The 15,463-nt window shown below is 39.1% G+C and overlaps 1 protein-coding gene across 5 annotated transcripts in view; it reads right to left on the reverse strand.

The window, feature by feature from the left end:
• The window catches only part of MBP (myelin basic protein), a 107,952-nt gene that overhangs the window by 65,019 nt on the left and 27,470 nt on the right, over nucleotides 1-15,463 (reverse strand). The gene's annotated exons all lie outside the window — the stretch shown is intronic.

Raw genomic sequence — 15,463 nt, forward strand, 5'->3', positions numbered from 1 at the left:
TGTGTAGACTTACAACTGCACCAATATTAGAAGAAAAATCGACCATTGTAACACATGTATGAAGCTGCACACTGAAATACTAATATATGTATTCAACAGGTGAACCTTCCCATTTCAGAAGGGAATAATGAATTCTAAGAGGTAAAAAATTATGGAAAAAAGTACAACAAACCCGATTGTTTACCCAAAGTTGCCCAGAGAGACAACATTTTAATTGTTTATTTTCAGCCTGTTTGAAATGTCTAAATTAGCATTCAAATTGTATTGACCTCTGTGAAGAGGAAAACAACAACAACTCATGAAGATAGGGATGTTAATGAACAGCAGAAGCCAATTTCATTAGTTGCCCCACAACTGGTATATTGAAAATTAAGTCAGACCATCTGATCACACTGGGGCTTCCAGGCATTTTAAGGGCTGTCACTCAGAGCCTGATCTCATCGGGTCCTGGCTACCAGGCCACCAACTGGTTTGTTATACCAGCTGTACTAACACCTCCAGATTTTGGTGCCCTCCTCTGGAGCACACTTACAATCTAATGCAGCTCAGACTGTAACGTGCAGATGTGGGTATGTCAGATACGCAATCTGATCAATGCTCTTCCAAAATTCCATAAAATGATGTAGTGAGCTTCCAGCAGATATTGGTGATTTCATATGCAAGGAGTACAGCTAAAATGTTACTTTTCCCCCCATGTATCAGTAATTTAACATGTTCCTGACTTTCAGAAATAGTAATTTCAAGTTAAGTATTGCTGCTTACCACACTGAACTAGTGGTGAGACAAGCCTTGAGAGCCCAAGGAAATGACTCACTCATATCTCACACTCAGTGCTTCTTCAGTCCCAGGTGACACCTGATTCATCAGCAAATACCTACTATTACTCACCTGCAACTGGAAGGTTTTCCTGTGGAGTTAATTGCTGCCATTTTTGTACACCACAAAAAAACCAGACTGTGGTCAGTAAGCTTCTATCCAAAGTGTCTTCAGATGGCCAACATGATATGTGCTCCATAACATAAATGGTTCATAAGCCTGTTCTCATACCTTCTGCCAAGCTTAAACAGCTAATCTAATGACTGAATAAGAAAGACACCATCTGCACAATACACAGTCCTGCTCTTCAGGGACATTTCTTGTTTTGTTACAGGGACAGTATGGTTTTAAACAGCTGTAGCTACCATTTTTCAAATATACAGAGTCAAACAAAGAAACTAAACCTGAGAAAGATCAAACAATATAAATCCCATACTGACTGTGAAATAAATGCCCATTTTCTCTAATACCAATGTAAATAAGTATCAGAAGTGATGACACTGAAACACTCACATGCATGTACAGACAGGAGAAATGGTTAAGACCAGAAATACAATTTGTAAGCAGCTGGCTTATCACTCGGTGAGCCAAAAACCAAATAGAAACCATCATTTAAAAAGATCACAGAATCATTCAATATGCTGAGTTGGAAGGGACCCGCAAAGATCACCACATCCTGGCCCAGAATCACATCATGTGCCTGAGAGCCGTGCCCAAACACTTCCTAAACTCTGTCAGGCTGGTGCTGTGACTACTCCCCTGGGGAGCTGTTCCCGTGCCCAAACACCCTCTGGGTGAGGAATCTTTCTCTAAAATCCAACCTTAACCTCCCCTGACACAACTTCAGACCATTACCTTGGGTCCTGTCACTGGTCACTTCAGAGATGATTCAATTTACCAGTTTGATTCATTAGTGTGGTTCTAGTAAGAGCTCTACATCTTCAGGAGAAATACTGCATTGAAATTCAAGAGCTATGTGTTAAAAAGAAAAAGAAAAGAAGGTGATTCAAAGAAGTGCTACTTTGTACTATTTATAGTCATCATCTGTGCAAGCCCTAGGCTCTGGGGAGGCAGCATGAAGCTCTACAAGCAAGCATACCTATTCACTGCCTGGGAATGTCTCCAGATCCAGGGAGGAACACTTGTACTTCCCTTTTCCTCCAGTGCCCAGATTTCAGATCTTTCCTCTTTTATAGCTATTTAACAAAAAAAAAAAAAAAACAAAAAAAAACCAAACAAACAAAAAAAAAACCACCCCAAACAAACAACAACAAAAAAACAACCCCCAAAAAAACCAAAAAAAAAAACAAAAAAAAAAACCAGCCAAACAACAACAACAAAAACACCCACACAAAAAACCACAACTGAGAGCTCAACCAGACAGCATTGCCTTTTTTTCTGTGACCATTCAACATTAACTTTGTACTGTTACACTATACAGGCTGCTATCAGTCAAGACTTGGTAACTGTAACAATTGTCCATCTTTCTAGAAAGGTTTCAAGAAATCAAGGATAATCATCCAACTAGAAAGTGCACTTCACATCTCTTTTCTCTTTTATGTGGATTTGTCTTCAGTAACTTTTTTTTTTTTTTTTTCTTTTTTGGTCAATAATTTGAAAGTACAATACTTTACTGAAGGATAAAAGACCGTCAAAGGTTGGTACATTCTGTACTCAACAGAAACCTCTGCATTAACACTGAAGGAGTGATAATGCATTGGTAAAATGAGACATGCTTTCTACAGAGCATTTCAAATGCTTAGCTGTTTTTCTTTTTTAGGATGACATAACGGTTTAAGCAGTAATTTTTCCCCATGGATATAAGGTGTGTAGGAACAGCCTGCCTGGATTGATCAAGGGCTAATGGTGTCTGACTAACCCCTTGACAGCCTCCTGTGATGAAATGGCTGGTTTTGTGGAGGAGGGGAAAAGCATGACACCATATCCCCTGACTTGGGCATGGCCTATGACAGCCTCCCACAGCCTGCCACTACACCCTTCCAGTCAAACCAAGAAGATAAAGTCTGGGCAGGTGGAATACAAGGGGTGGCTAACTGGTTGGACCACCAAGCTCAGAGGATGGCAACCAAAGGCAGAGTCCATCTGTCAGTCAGCCAGCAGCAGTGCCCCTCAGGTATCAACAATAAGGCCAGTATCATTTAATCTCTTTATTATAAACCCAGGGGGGTTATAAATAACTGGGGGGCTGGTCAGTACACAGAGGCAGAAGTGCTCTTCAGACAGGGACCTTGACAGGCTACAGAAGTAAACAGACAAGAATCTCATGAAGTCCAATAAAGGCACATGCAGAACTCTGCAGCTGAAATGGGTTAACTCCATTCACGAGGATTGGTAGGGGCCAAATGGCCTGAAAGTAGCTTTGCAGAAAAGGTTCCATTTATTTTTTGCATCCATTTTAGTTAAGTAACTATAAATGGTTGCATTACAGGTGTTCGGAACTGATGAGCAGCTCCTGAAGCAGATGGCAAAGGCAGGTGCTATTGGCAAATCAGTTTAACTCCGGTTCTCCTGAACTTGGCCATTTGAGAGAAAAGAATCACATGAGCCCCTATGGAGCAACAAGAAAAGGTTTTGGAAGAACAGATGTGTCAATTGTGTGACCATTTTTTTCCCCTTGTTCTGTTTTGCTTCTTCTGTAGACTCTAAAGATACTTTGCTAAGAGTCAGCACTCCCACCAGTGATGACAGCTTCCTGAGGGAAAAGTTTGGCCAATACACCAGTTTAAAACCACTAGAGCAGTCACAGCTGATCACAAAGAGTTACGGAAAAACAGGGGATTGACTGAACAACGAAGAATTCAGGATCAATTTCTCTCCAGAGGGAAAAGTTTCTGGCCTCAAAACCAAAATGAGTGAACTGCATGAAAGACTACAAAACCCCTCAGATACTACACTCTCTCCAACACAGGCAAAAAATGCAGCCAGACAGTACTCGAGAATTATACCCCATCAAAAATGTGAAGAGACTTTACAATGCCAGGAACAGAAAACACATACACTTTTACAGAGATAGTATCACTAGGTTTGGTTTTTGCTTGGTTTTCTGTTTGGTTTTTGTTGGTTTTGTTTGTTTGTTTTAATCTGCACAGAAAGAACAAGAAAATAAACTAAAAAAACAACTGTCATAAGTAAATAAATGAAGTAAATTTTGCACGGTTGACAAATTACAATACTACTTCCAAGACAGTGACAATGCTGATTAATAACATAAGATAAACTCCAGGTAAATAACATAAGATAAACCCCCGGCCATATTGCATTTCTCAGTGATCAACAAGTAACACCTTGGATTCAGCTGAAACAACATCATTAACATCTAATAAAATAATGACTAGATATGCCTGATAGATATTTATGACACTTTTATAGAAGGACTGTGATAGTACTTCATTGTAGAAATTTATTTTTGCCCATTTTTTATGTACTTTGACATAATGACATCATTAACCTAAGAACTCACTGAAATGAAGATCTCCTTTAAGCCACAGTGAGCAAATCACACAGCCTGAGAAGCTCATGTTACCTTCCCACTGCAATAATTATTTACATACATCACACTTCTCCCTCTCCTCCAAGTATTTTCAGACAAAAAGGAGCCTGGTAACAGAGAAATTAGTTAAAAGCTGTAAAACTTCATGAAAGTTCAAAAAATCACCTTTATCAGCCTATAAAGGTCTTCAGTTCAAAGCCCTACTCTAAGTCATACTAGGTGTGATTTAACAGAAAGGTTGATCATTTAAGTAGAATCTTTTCCAATACAAAAGCTCATTTTCAAGGCTAGACACATGACCTTTCCCAAGTAACATTTATTGAAAAAAAAAATTCCTTAGATAAAAGAAATCCTCTGATAGCGCGTGAAAAATTAGAAGCAGAGTTAATAGAAGAGACACACTTGAGACACAGATCAAAGGAAATTTCTCCTTGTATTATCAACACCCAATCTATCCCCAATTGTTTTTGGGTTTTGGCACTCAACTTTCTTCCCCCTGAAGGAATGTACACACGCAAAACAAACTGATTACATGTGGAATCCTTTTTATCTATAGATAGATATAGATAGATACAGATATAGATATTGATATCGATATAGGTATACACACAAGTATCAAACAAATATTAAAATACACAAAAATACACACAAATATTTAAATTAGAACCTCCATAGCCATGAACTGGAGGACCACAAACCCCAGAATATAAACTCCCAGCCAATCTGAACCTGTAGGGGACTTGCTTCTTCAGATGGATCCCTTCAAGTTTATGGTGCCCGATGGGATTCATCCCAGGATACTCAAGGACCTGCCCAACGTCACCATGAGACCTCCATCAATGATTTTTCAACTGTCTTGGGAATCTAGAAGGGTCCCAGTTGTCTGGAAGCTGGCAAATGAAGCAGACACTGATCTCTTCTCTCTGGTGATCAGTGACAGGACTGAAGGGAATTACCTGATGTTGTGTCAGGGCAGCTTTAGGCTGGGTATTAGAAGAAGGTTCTTCACTTAGGCAGGTGGCTAGGCACTGGAGAGAACCAAGCCTGAGAGAATTCAAGAAATGTCTGGACAACGTTTTCAGGCACGTGATGCGATATTCTTGGGGATGTCCTGTGCAGGGCCAGGAGTTGGACTCGGTGGATCCCTTCCAACTCAGGGTATTCTATGATTCTAGGAAATATAGCAGGGTCCTTAATTATGGTGTGGTATGGAGAGGATGAGGTAGAAGGGCAAAATCTGGGTTTCATCTCCTGTCCACAGGGTCAGGCTGCAGAGACTACAGTGCCTTAAACTACACTGTTGTCGTTTTCCCAAGGTTTTGCTCACACTGCCGGCAGCAAATCCCATTACATTAAAGTGCAAAATCTATGCTAATGCACTACTTGGCTGGGAATTTTAAGTGCACAGACGTCACACAGTTAAAGACTGCATTTCCCTCAGCAACTGTTACTTAGTAACCCTCTGCACATAAATAGAATTTTACATCACTGCATATGTGTTGTGAAGGCTAAAATCCATGCCTCGGTTCTATAGGCTGGCAGGAAGGAAACCAGTCATGTGGGCAACTGTAAAACAAAGTTGCACCAACTATTTTCAACTCCTTCTCTAGGCAGAGAATTTAACTGGAGAGAAACCCGTGGGCAAACAAGAAGCTATTACCACTGCCCTTCTTTCAGTGGTATTTCATCATAAAAAAGGAGCAGGTAGACCTTGGGCAGACTTGCTGGCATTATTTATGTGCTGGGCAATGGAGGCTGCAGACATAAGCACAACAGACCATGCAAAGCTCTTCACCTAGAGATAATGTAACCCATAGCCTAGGTAACTTCTGGATAGAACTGGTACTGCCAGAGCCACAGTCAAAACAATACTAAAGAAAGGGAATCAGATCAAGGACAGAAGAAAACAGGTGGAGCATGATGAATTAAAAAAAAAAAAATCTTAAAATAAATGCAGAATAGAATCCATCAACTCTAAACACAAAAGCTTAAATAGCTGTATTTTATTAACATATATATTTGATCCTTTCCATATATAGGCTACTTGTGATTTGACTGACAGTCTAACTCAAGCAGCTTGAATCAACATGGTACTTCATAATCACTTTAGACCCTGAGACTGCCTTTTTAGCACTGAACTAAAGAGGTGGCCTGCTGGAAATACCTAGACATCTTTTTAATTCAATTGCCCAGCACTGCAAATAACACTGTTATTACTCTGCTTAGTCCTGTCCTTTGCCTCTAACAACCCCCAATTGTAGCTTCTTAAAAGATTTACTATAATAAAGTATATTATCTTGAAAAAAAAAACCCAAAACAAAACAAAAAAAAACCAAACAAACAAAACAAAAAACACCACAACCCCACAGCTGATTGAGTTACATATAAGCAACAAATATATTCATTTGAAGAGGTTACAGGTAAACAACATTTGCAGTTGTTAAACCAAGTGAATAAGTATAAGCATATAGATAAGCAAACACACTTAATTTGCAATTCTATTCAGCAAGTTTACAAGCCCCAAAGTCTAGCACTTCCCCTTAAGTGGAGCATTCAAATAATCATTTCTTACTTCTGAACAATGAAAAAATGTTATTCTAAAACAGGATTTTGAAAACTTTAGCAAACCAAAATTTTCTTAACCCTCGAAATTCCTCCCCTTAGCTCTTGTCCTAATAAGAGGTAACTCAAAAGCTACAAAGGTTCTCCTTGAAAAATCCCAGGGAAACAACCCTTTGAAATAAGGGTTCCTACTTGAAGCTTTTTTCCTGTCACCTCGATATTAATAACATTGTAACAAGCAAGACACGCCAGCTCAGATCAGAAATCTTCACCCCAGGAAAGCATCAAGCAATTTCTTTCTTTTAAGAAAACAACGTTAGGCTATGAACCATTTTGAGGTTTGAAACTAACCACACTGTATAATAACTAAGAGAAGTCCAGATGCTCAGAGTTGTCTCAGCAGTCCTCATTTTCTTAAGGCCACAAGACCCAACTTGGCAGTGCAGCGGCAGAATTGAGAACTGAGCAGGAGACTTGGCCAAGTCTTACTCAGCGACTGGGACAATTAAATGGCCATCTGGCTCCAGCACAAAGACAGCAGCTGTGCACCTGTTCCACCAGCCCACGGCTTGCAGCCTAATTGGTTAAAGCAGCCCCACGGGGCAAAACCCAGGACAACTTGTCATCTGCTGAGACCAGAGCTCAAAGCTGGGATCCAAGCCAAGGGCTCCTGCTCCTGGCAGAGACATCTCCCTTGAGGCTACGTGCAAGATATGTTCAGAGGATCCCTCCTGTTCCTTACATACAGCAGCAAGAGACACCATCAGAAATTATCAAAGACACGCAATTTAGTCGATACCAAGTTTATGTGTCAAGCCCTACCGGTTTCCAAAATGCCATAAACCCTTTGCTCTCCCATAATCAGGTGACTCAACAGCTGCAATATAGTATTACATTATTACAGTACTAACTGCATTATGCTATGGCATTATGAACTCTGCAAAATCCCAGAGCAGAATCTGATGCCTGGAAGATCTCAGCATCCCTCGCTCCACTAGTTGTTCTTGTACTTGGAGTTAAAGACAGTGGTCAGGACACCCATACAATCTGTTGAGAGGGTATTAGAACCCAGAGCTCCCCACCCTAACTGAACACATCCAATGACAAGGATCTTTTGGCCTCCTTCCCCCCAGGCTCCATAAAACTTTCATTTATATATGGTTTTATCAATCCTTATAAGGACTATATAGCACAGCATAATACAATAATAATAAAAAAAAATTTAAAAAACGATACACAAAATGCCAGTGGAAAGGAAAAGAAGGCAACAGACAGCAAAGGTATATTGAAAAGACTCCTGAATGTAGTTCTGTTTTTTCCCTTCCTGAGAACACTGCGGGAAAGTAGAACACATAACACTGAGGTCAAAACAAGAGAAAAAAAGTGTCAAAGCTTAACTTTTATTAGGTATGTCACCCATTTTTTTCTTCTTGCCAATACCTTTACTTGCATGGCAAGAAATTAGTTGAAGCGCATATAAAGAAAAATATTTTATTTTGATTTTTTAAAAATATTGTATTATAGAAACAAAATACCAACATTAAAATTGTCAAGTAAAAGAATCCTAAAGCTGAATGTTCAGGGCACATTATCAGAACCTACAAACAAATACACTTCACTTAAGCCAATCTGAATGTATTGGATAACAGTGGTTCAGATCCATCTCAAATAAAATATATTGGTTTTCTCCAAACACGGATTTGATTCTGAAGGAAAACTGAAGATCAGCACCCCACCATAGGAGAAGACCTCCTCTCAGCAAGTTCCTATCAGGAAGTACCCTGCAGCATATGACAAGTTATTTATTTCAGCACAAAAATATAACATCGTGTGCAGCCTTGACCTAGAATCTCATCTCATGTGACCAAGCTCCAGAAATAATGTCAACCATCCCAAACACACTGAATTTTCTGTGCAGTAGTGCAAAGACAAAACAGTTGTTCCTTTATCCAGTGGGTTTCACCTACTGTGAGCTCCAAAGCCTCTTCTAGAACATGAAGATATATTTATTTATACTGGTACTATAGATTTGTTAAATATATTAAAGATATTTAATTTTAAATCAATACATATTAAGTACTGAAAAATATTCAATATATTGTATGATATATAAATATTTCTCAACTGTTACAGGTACTGACTTGAGATTCTGAGTCTCACATGCACCAATCTTTCATCTTCCAAGTCTCAAAACCCCAGGATTGTCTGGAATTTCAGACAAGAGTCTAAAAGAAAAATTCAGGCTGATTATTCAGGCTTAATCACTGTGCACCATAAGGCAAGTTTCATCTGCACTAGAAAGCTCTGGCTTAACATTAAGAAAACATTTAGTCTGTAGTTCACAGGAAAGATCAGAATGAATAGGCAGACTCCCCAGGGTGAAAGACTGTTGGTCTTGCCTTTTGAAACTAATACACGGAGCGCATCTGCAACCATACAGGGATAGAAACACAGTATCATTACTTGAATATACACCTGCATTTATTTACAAATTTTTTTAAAATATACACTTGTACTTTTTTCAATATAGACGTGTGCATATTTACATATATGTGCAAAAAAGAAACAGAAGTGGGATTACAAGTTTTTGTACAGTTCCACTTCACACTGACAACTTTTAGCCACATTTCCCCCAAAGGACTACACAGAAGTTCTTGCATTTGCTGCATGTAATAAATTCTTTAACAGGCACAAGGTAAAAATGCAAAAATCCAAAACAACTTCATAACAAGACAGTGTATAAGTGACAATGAAAGTTGGTGATAAAAATAAGAGAATACTGCTTTGATTTTCAGCTTTCAAACATGGACAATGGCACTACTGGATTGGTTTGTAAAGCAATGTACTGTGGTAGGCTTGGAAGGTTGCAGAAACTCATAGCATGAAGAGAGAGAACTGGCTTGAAGAGAAAGCAATTATTCCAGTGGATATGTATTGTCAAAAGAGTGCAAATTTTCTCTGTTTTCTTCTACAGAGTTCATGCCTTCCTGATCAGACCATCTCGTCACTGTTTCCGAGCACTGTTAGCAACTAAATATTATTTCTAATTCCTCAGAAAAATCAAAGCAATGCATTTTGACTGCATCAGAGGTGCTGGGAGAAAATAGCACACAGGAAGAAACTGGGTGAAAGAAGTAGAAGGAAGATAAAGGAAGGAGCTAGACGGATAAATTAGCTATGACCACAGTGCCAAAATAAGAAAAACCCCAAATGACTCAGACTTCAACGTCACAGCCTCAATTTTATTTTAATCAAAATGTCTCCAGTATGTTGGTATTTCCATTATTCATCTGAAAACATGTGCACCACCAGTGAATCCATGCCTGAAGGTCTTACACTGAACAGGAAAATCTGAGCACCCAAAAATGGTGACTACTGTTTTGATAAGTGCTTATTTAAAGATCTATCTCACTGGTGACAGACTTGCTAAGATTTCTGCATCTCTTGGGTCTTTTCAATGTTTTTTTAGCTGCCTAGAGTTCCAAGCAAGCTGAGTACCCTCAGGCCTCTGTAAATTCAGCTTTCAATTCTAAGTCCAGCCACACCAGCCTGAGAATCACTCTGTGGCACTGAGACAAAAAATGCAAGATTTCCATTATTGCCTCTTCTTAAAAACAACTGATGCTCAGAAGTCCCCCTAATCATCCCAGCTAACTGGCATGTATCTTGTGGATTTCAGCTCTATGCAAATTTTGGTATCTTTATGGCCCCATCCACTGAAAGATCAGATTGTTTTTAAGAGTAAATCTTATCTCAGCAATCAAGAGTAACATCATATTTTTCTGCTTAAAAGTTCTTCAATTTCCTTTTACAAAAGCCTTTTTTTTCTCCCCCCAAAAATGCTACCAAAGTATTTCCATTGACTTAAAGCAGATGGCCTGAAAATGTTAAATGAAGAGAAAAAGCATTCTGTAGCATTTCTGCTCAAAGTGGAAAAATCAATTTCTGAACTGTAGCTGCAGACAAGTTAAATTTATTCACTGCACAAATAGCTCCAATTACCCAAGAAATTCAACTTCTGAAGTGGAAAAACAAGTTAATGTCAGCAACACTTTTCATGGGAAAGCCCTACAACTTTTTCCTTCCTATGTCCATTACACACTTGCTGAATTTACAAACGAGAGCAAAATTTCATCAGCTTAATGTGGAACCACTCTTTTCTCATGACAGAATACTTAGCATCAGATCTGAGAGTGTTTTGACTTTGAACTGATGCATAGTGTAGAACTGTCTTACAACTACCCTATCTGCACAGTCAGTTGCCTTATCAGAAATACAATTGTGAGAAACTGAGAATTAAAATAAAACATGGCTCCAAAACTCTTCCTCACAGCTGCTGCCCAGGAGCATCAAACACAACTGAATTAGCACTAGGAGGAAAAATATGACAACAAAGTTTAAAATGCACTTTTAACAAGTTTTAATACTTTAGTAGGTGCTAAGGGCAGGTTTGCCAGTCACTGTCTTAGCCACTGGAGATTCCACTGAGGCTTAACACTGGATACCCACAGGTAAACCTTGGCTGTTTCTCTAAAAGGGCAAATACATTTCACCACAACTCATTTTACAGATACAACTGCATCTTAAGGTAACACATTACTGCAGAAGATTTTCTTCTCAAATATAACCAAGGTCAAAGGAACAAACTAGAATTTTCATCTGATCCAATTTCAGACCAGGTGATACAACATAACTGCCATATGCTGATCCACAACAGTAAAAGCACAAAAGGTTACGTGGGACAGGAAGATATTGTTCCCTTTCATGTCACTTAACTGCTTCCTCAAAATTAAAAATTTCAACAAACTCCCCTTCATTTTTCATGGCATGAAGGTGCCAAAACACTGAACAACATTCTCAGGCTGAAGTATGGGCTGATTTACTAGAAAAGTCATCTCAGCAGCTAGAACAGTTCACAGAGAGTTCACAAAAAGTGCCTACTGCATTACACCCCTGTTCTTCCAGCTCCTTGCTAATTTAAGTGGCACTGGCATTAAACTCATTTGACAGGACATTTATCTAGCTCTGCGTCAAAGCTAACAAGGAGGGAACTGTAGAAAACTACCACAAAAACATGGCATCTGAAGCACAAGACCTTAAAAAAGCACAGAGTGCACTTCCCTCTTTTAGTCAGTTCTGCAGGCTGGGGGTGGGAGAACAAACCCTAAGACCCTACCTCCTCCCCAGCCTAAACCACAGTGACTGCACCTCTTCCTTTTACAACCATAGAGGCTTAACCAGCTCAAGACCCAAACCAAGAAGCACTAGGACTTAGTCACTGCATGCAAAACACAAAAACATGCTTGCAACTTATTTTATGCAACCATTGCCCACACATTTACCCACTTTTTCACTGAAACACAGATCCAGTGATATACTGCCATGGTTATACAATTCAAGCAAGTCCTTAAACATTAGCAATGGGAGCTGTGGCAGGGCCAGAACTTGCACCTGCCTTGCTTCTCACCTTTTAACTTTTCCACCCATTCCTTGCACAGCAGAACACTGTACCTCCAATAGCCTTCACATGCAACAAAGGGAAAAGTGTTGGAGTATCAGCTTCACCTCAGGGACAATTTATCTTCCTTACAAAATTTCTACGAGCTTGCCATATTTTAGACATGAGAAAGATTAATTACTGCAGCTACAACTGACTACACTAAATTCAGCACCCAAAGAGTTAAATGAACAGTCAAGTATTGAAACACATTACTTGGATTTAGACACAAGTTGCTCCTTTAAACTTCACAGTAGAACTATTTGCCCACCGAAACATTAACACAGACTTCAGATACCATACTGAGTGCTAGTGTTAAGGTTAATTTTTGAGGATAGATGTCACAGCAACTTCATGCCTGGCATTCTCAGAGGTTTCATACAGTACAGTCATTTCTGTATCACTATGATATCATCTCACCAACAGAAGCACATTAGTGCCTGAAGGCTCCACTCAACGTCTCCAGGCACCACTATTAATACAGAATGACATTGCATCTGTCCCAACAAACCATCCAGTTAGACAGCACGAAGGTTAAGAAATGAAATAGGAAGACAGAGCGAACACATGAGGATTTTCCCAAGGGCAAAGCTAGGTTGATGGTAAAAAACGAGGAAAACAGACATCTAACAAATTCAACTGGTATTGCTGAACCTGACTGCCTAGAACTTCCCTTCACACCCTTGAAGGAGACTTGTCTCTTCCAAAAGCAGCAGTTCCTTGTACCAGGCACCAGCATAAGCACACACTGGTTGGTCATAAGGATTCCACAGAGCAAATCTAACTTGTAAAACTGACTGGTGAAAATGCTCATCAAATCTCTCACAGAAAACAATGGTGCTCTCAACATTTCAAAGTTTTTTTCTCCTTTTCACTTGCCTTCAGAAAACATACTGGCTCAAGGGGGAGCGTTTTCATCAATCCATCAATTTGCAAAGAATATACCGTAAGAGTTCCTGGGCTCTTTACTGCTTTACAGGAAAGAGTGAAACTCTGAGAAAACACACAGTTACACTGGCAAATAAAAACAGTACTATACAACTTTGCTAGGGGAGAAAAGCGAAAAGCCTTCGTGATTAATTTTGTATGGTAATATGACTTTTTGTTTACTTTTTTACAGAAAAGTATAACCCAGACTTCAAAATCCATATAATCTGTATGTCACGTATCTCTAAAACTGCAGGTTCTAAAAAGTAATAAACTTTCATCTTATGAAGATAACACTTCAGAGCAATTAACTAGGCAAGTAAATAGTATTTCATCTGGTTGGGTTTTTTTTCCTTTTTTGATAATTTATGATGCATACCAAGAGGAAGCACCTGGCAAAAACCACACATACAGCTCGGGTCTGTAAACAGCCTAAGCCATGAGAGGTAGTGAAAGCTTTTATGCTTGCAGATCAATGCGCATATATGAGATGAACAGTTCAACTACCATCATGTGCCAGTCACCTTAGGAATTTCAACTCCCTTTCACCATGAAGAGACAGAAAATTTTCTGTCAGTGTTACCAGACTGCGGCCCTAGACAGGGTGCAAATTTCACAACATTAGCCAGGCAACGGGGGGAGAAAAAGAGAGAAAATAGGATCTCCTCTAAAGCAGTACAGAAACCATCAGATTTACTGATAACATGCTCACTGAAGCAATTTAGCTTGAACAAGTTACACTGAGCTCTCCTTAAACACTGAGAACCAGTCAGTTTATTAAAGTTATATCAAATCAACCACTGCAAAACACATTATAGAATCTAGGTACATAACACAGGGCAATTACAGGCCAGATTTGTCACAAGTTCATTACCCAGGAAGACTTGGTCATTATTAAATGATTATTTTTAGTTCAAAGAAAACATTACATTGCAGACTGAATGCCTATTAGCCATTATGTCTGTTTCCAGTTTTGGCCTGCAATTACATTTCCCAAGGCTTTTCAGAGCTGGGTACCAGAAGTGGCAATTGGGTTTGGTTCCTTGCTGTTTCTTTACAGCACACCCCAATTACATAAAGGACACAAACTAGGTAGGTAATCCAGCATTTCCCATAATCCAACATGTCCCAAGCCTGTATAAATTTCTTGAGCAATCCCTTGGCACGGCAATGCAGTGCTTTTTGATCTTTTGTTATAGGTCACAGGCTTGGTTTCCAGCTCCCCACACTCCTATGTGACCATGGAAACCCAGCCACTTGGACCAGGTGTGTTTGGAAGTTGTTGTGGAGTAACTGGACAATGCCAGAAACCTTCCTCCCAAACCCCTCTTCCTGAACAATCAATGACATTAAGAGCCAGTTTTGACAAACAGCAAGAAAATTCAAATATTTTGGGATGGCAATAATGTGCTGCGCAGAATTCTCGAATGAGGAGAAGCAGAGGACTGTGCTGTTGTAACACAGGCAGCTTTAGTCTTTGCAAAAGAGATTGTGGCACTTTGTAGCATAATGATGACAAATCAGCACACACCAACTAGAATGCTGAACCAGTAAAACTCCACTGTCTATTCTTTTTACTCCTCTACATTTAGCTCTGTGAGAAGTTAAAGAAACTCAGGGCAAGAAGCTCAGGACAGCCCATTCTTTTTGTTATTGTTGTTCTTAGATATATTTATGTTAAGTTCAAACTCAAGTATTAACACTAAGAAAAAAGTAAACAAAACAAATACTTCAGCATTTACTAATGCATTTAGCAGATGCAGCCTAGTATCACTCAAAGTAAAAAGATAAAATGCTGGGTTCATTGAGGAATTTTTTTGTATCTTACAAAACTCTAAAAAATGCAGATCCATTAAACATAGAAGAAAGAAATCCCACAGAAATGAGGTGGTGTACGCTATTGCTGTGAGTAAAACAGAAGGGTTTTGTAAGTACTCCTCCACATTATTTAGGTCAAATATTTTTCAAAGCATTCACTCAATTTCACGCTATCTCATTATTTATTGAATAATCACTCTAGCTTGCCATATTTATATATCAAGAGGAGAACAATATTTTGAAGGAAGTGTCACAGCATGGGAAGCCATCTTAATGTCTTCTGTAAATTTCCTAATTTGAAAGCATGCTAGTGTCACCTTAGACATTTCATG

Source organism: Hirundo rustica, chromosome 1 (genome assembly GCF_015227805.2).
Source record: "Hirundo rustica isolate bHirRus1 chromosome 1, bHirRus1.pri.v3, whole genome shotgun sequence".
NCBI classification, from domain to species: Eukaryota; Metazoa; Chordata; class Aves; order Passeriformes; family Hirundinidae; genus Hirundo; species Hirundo rustica.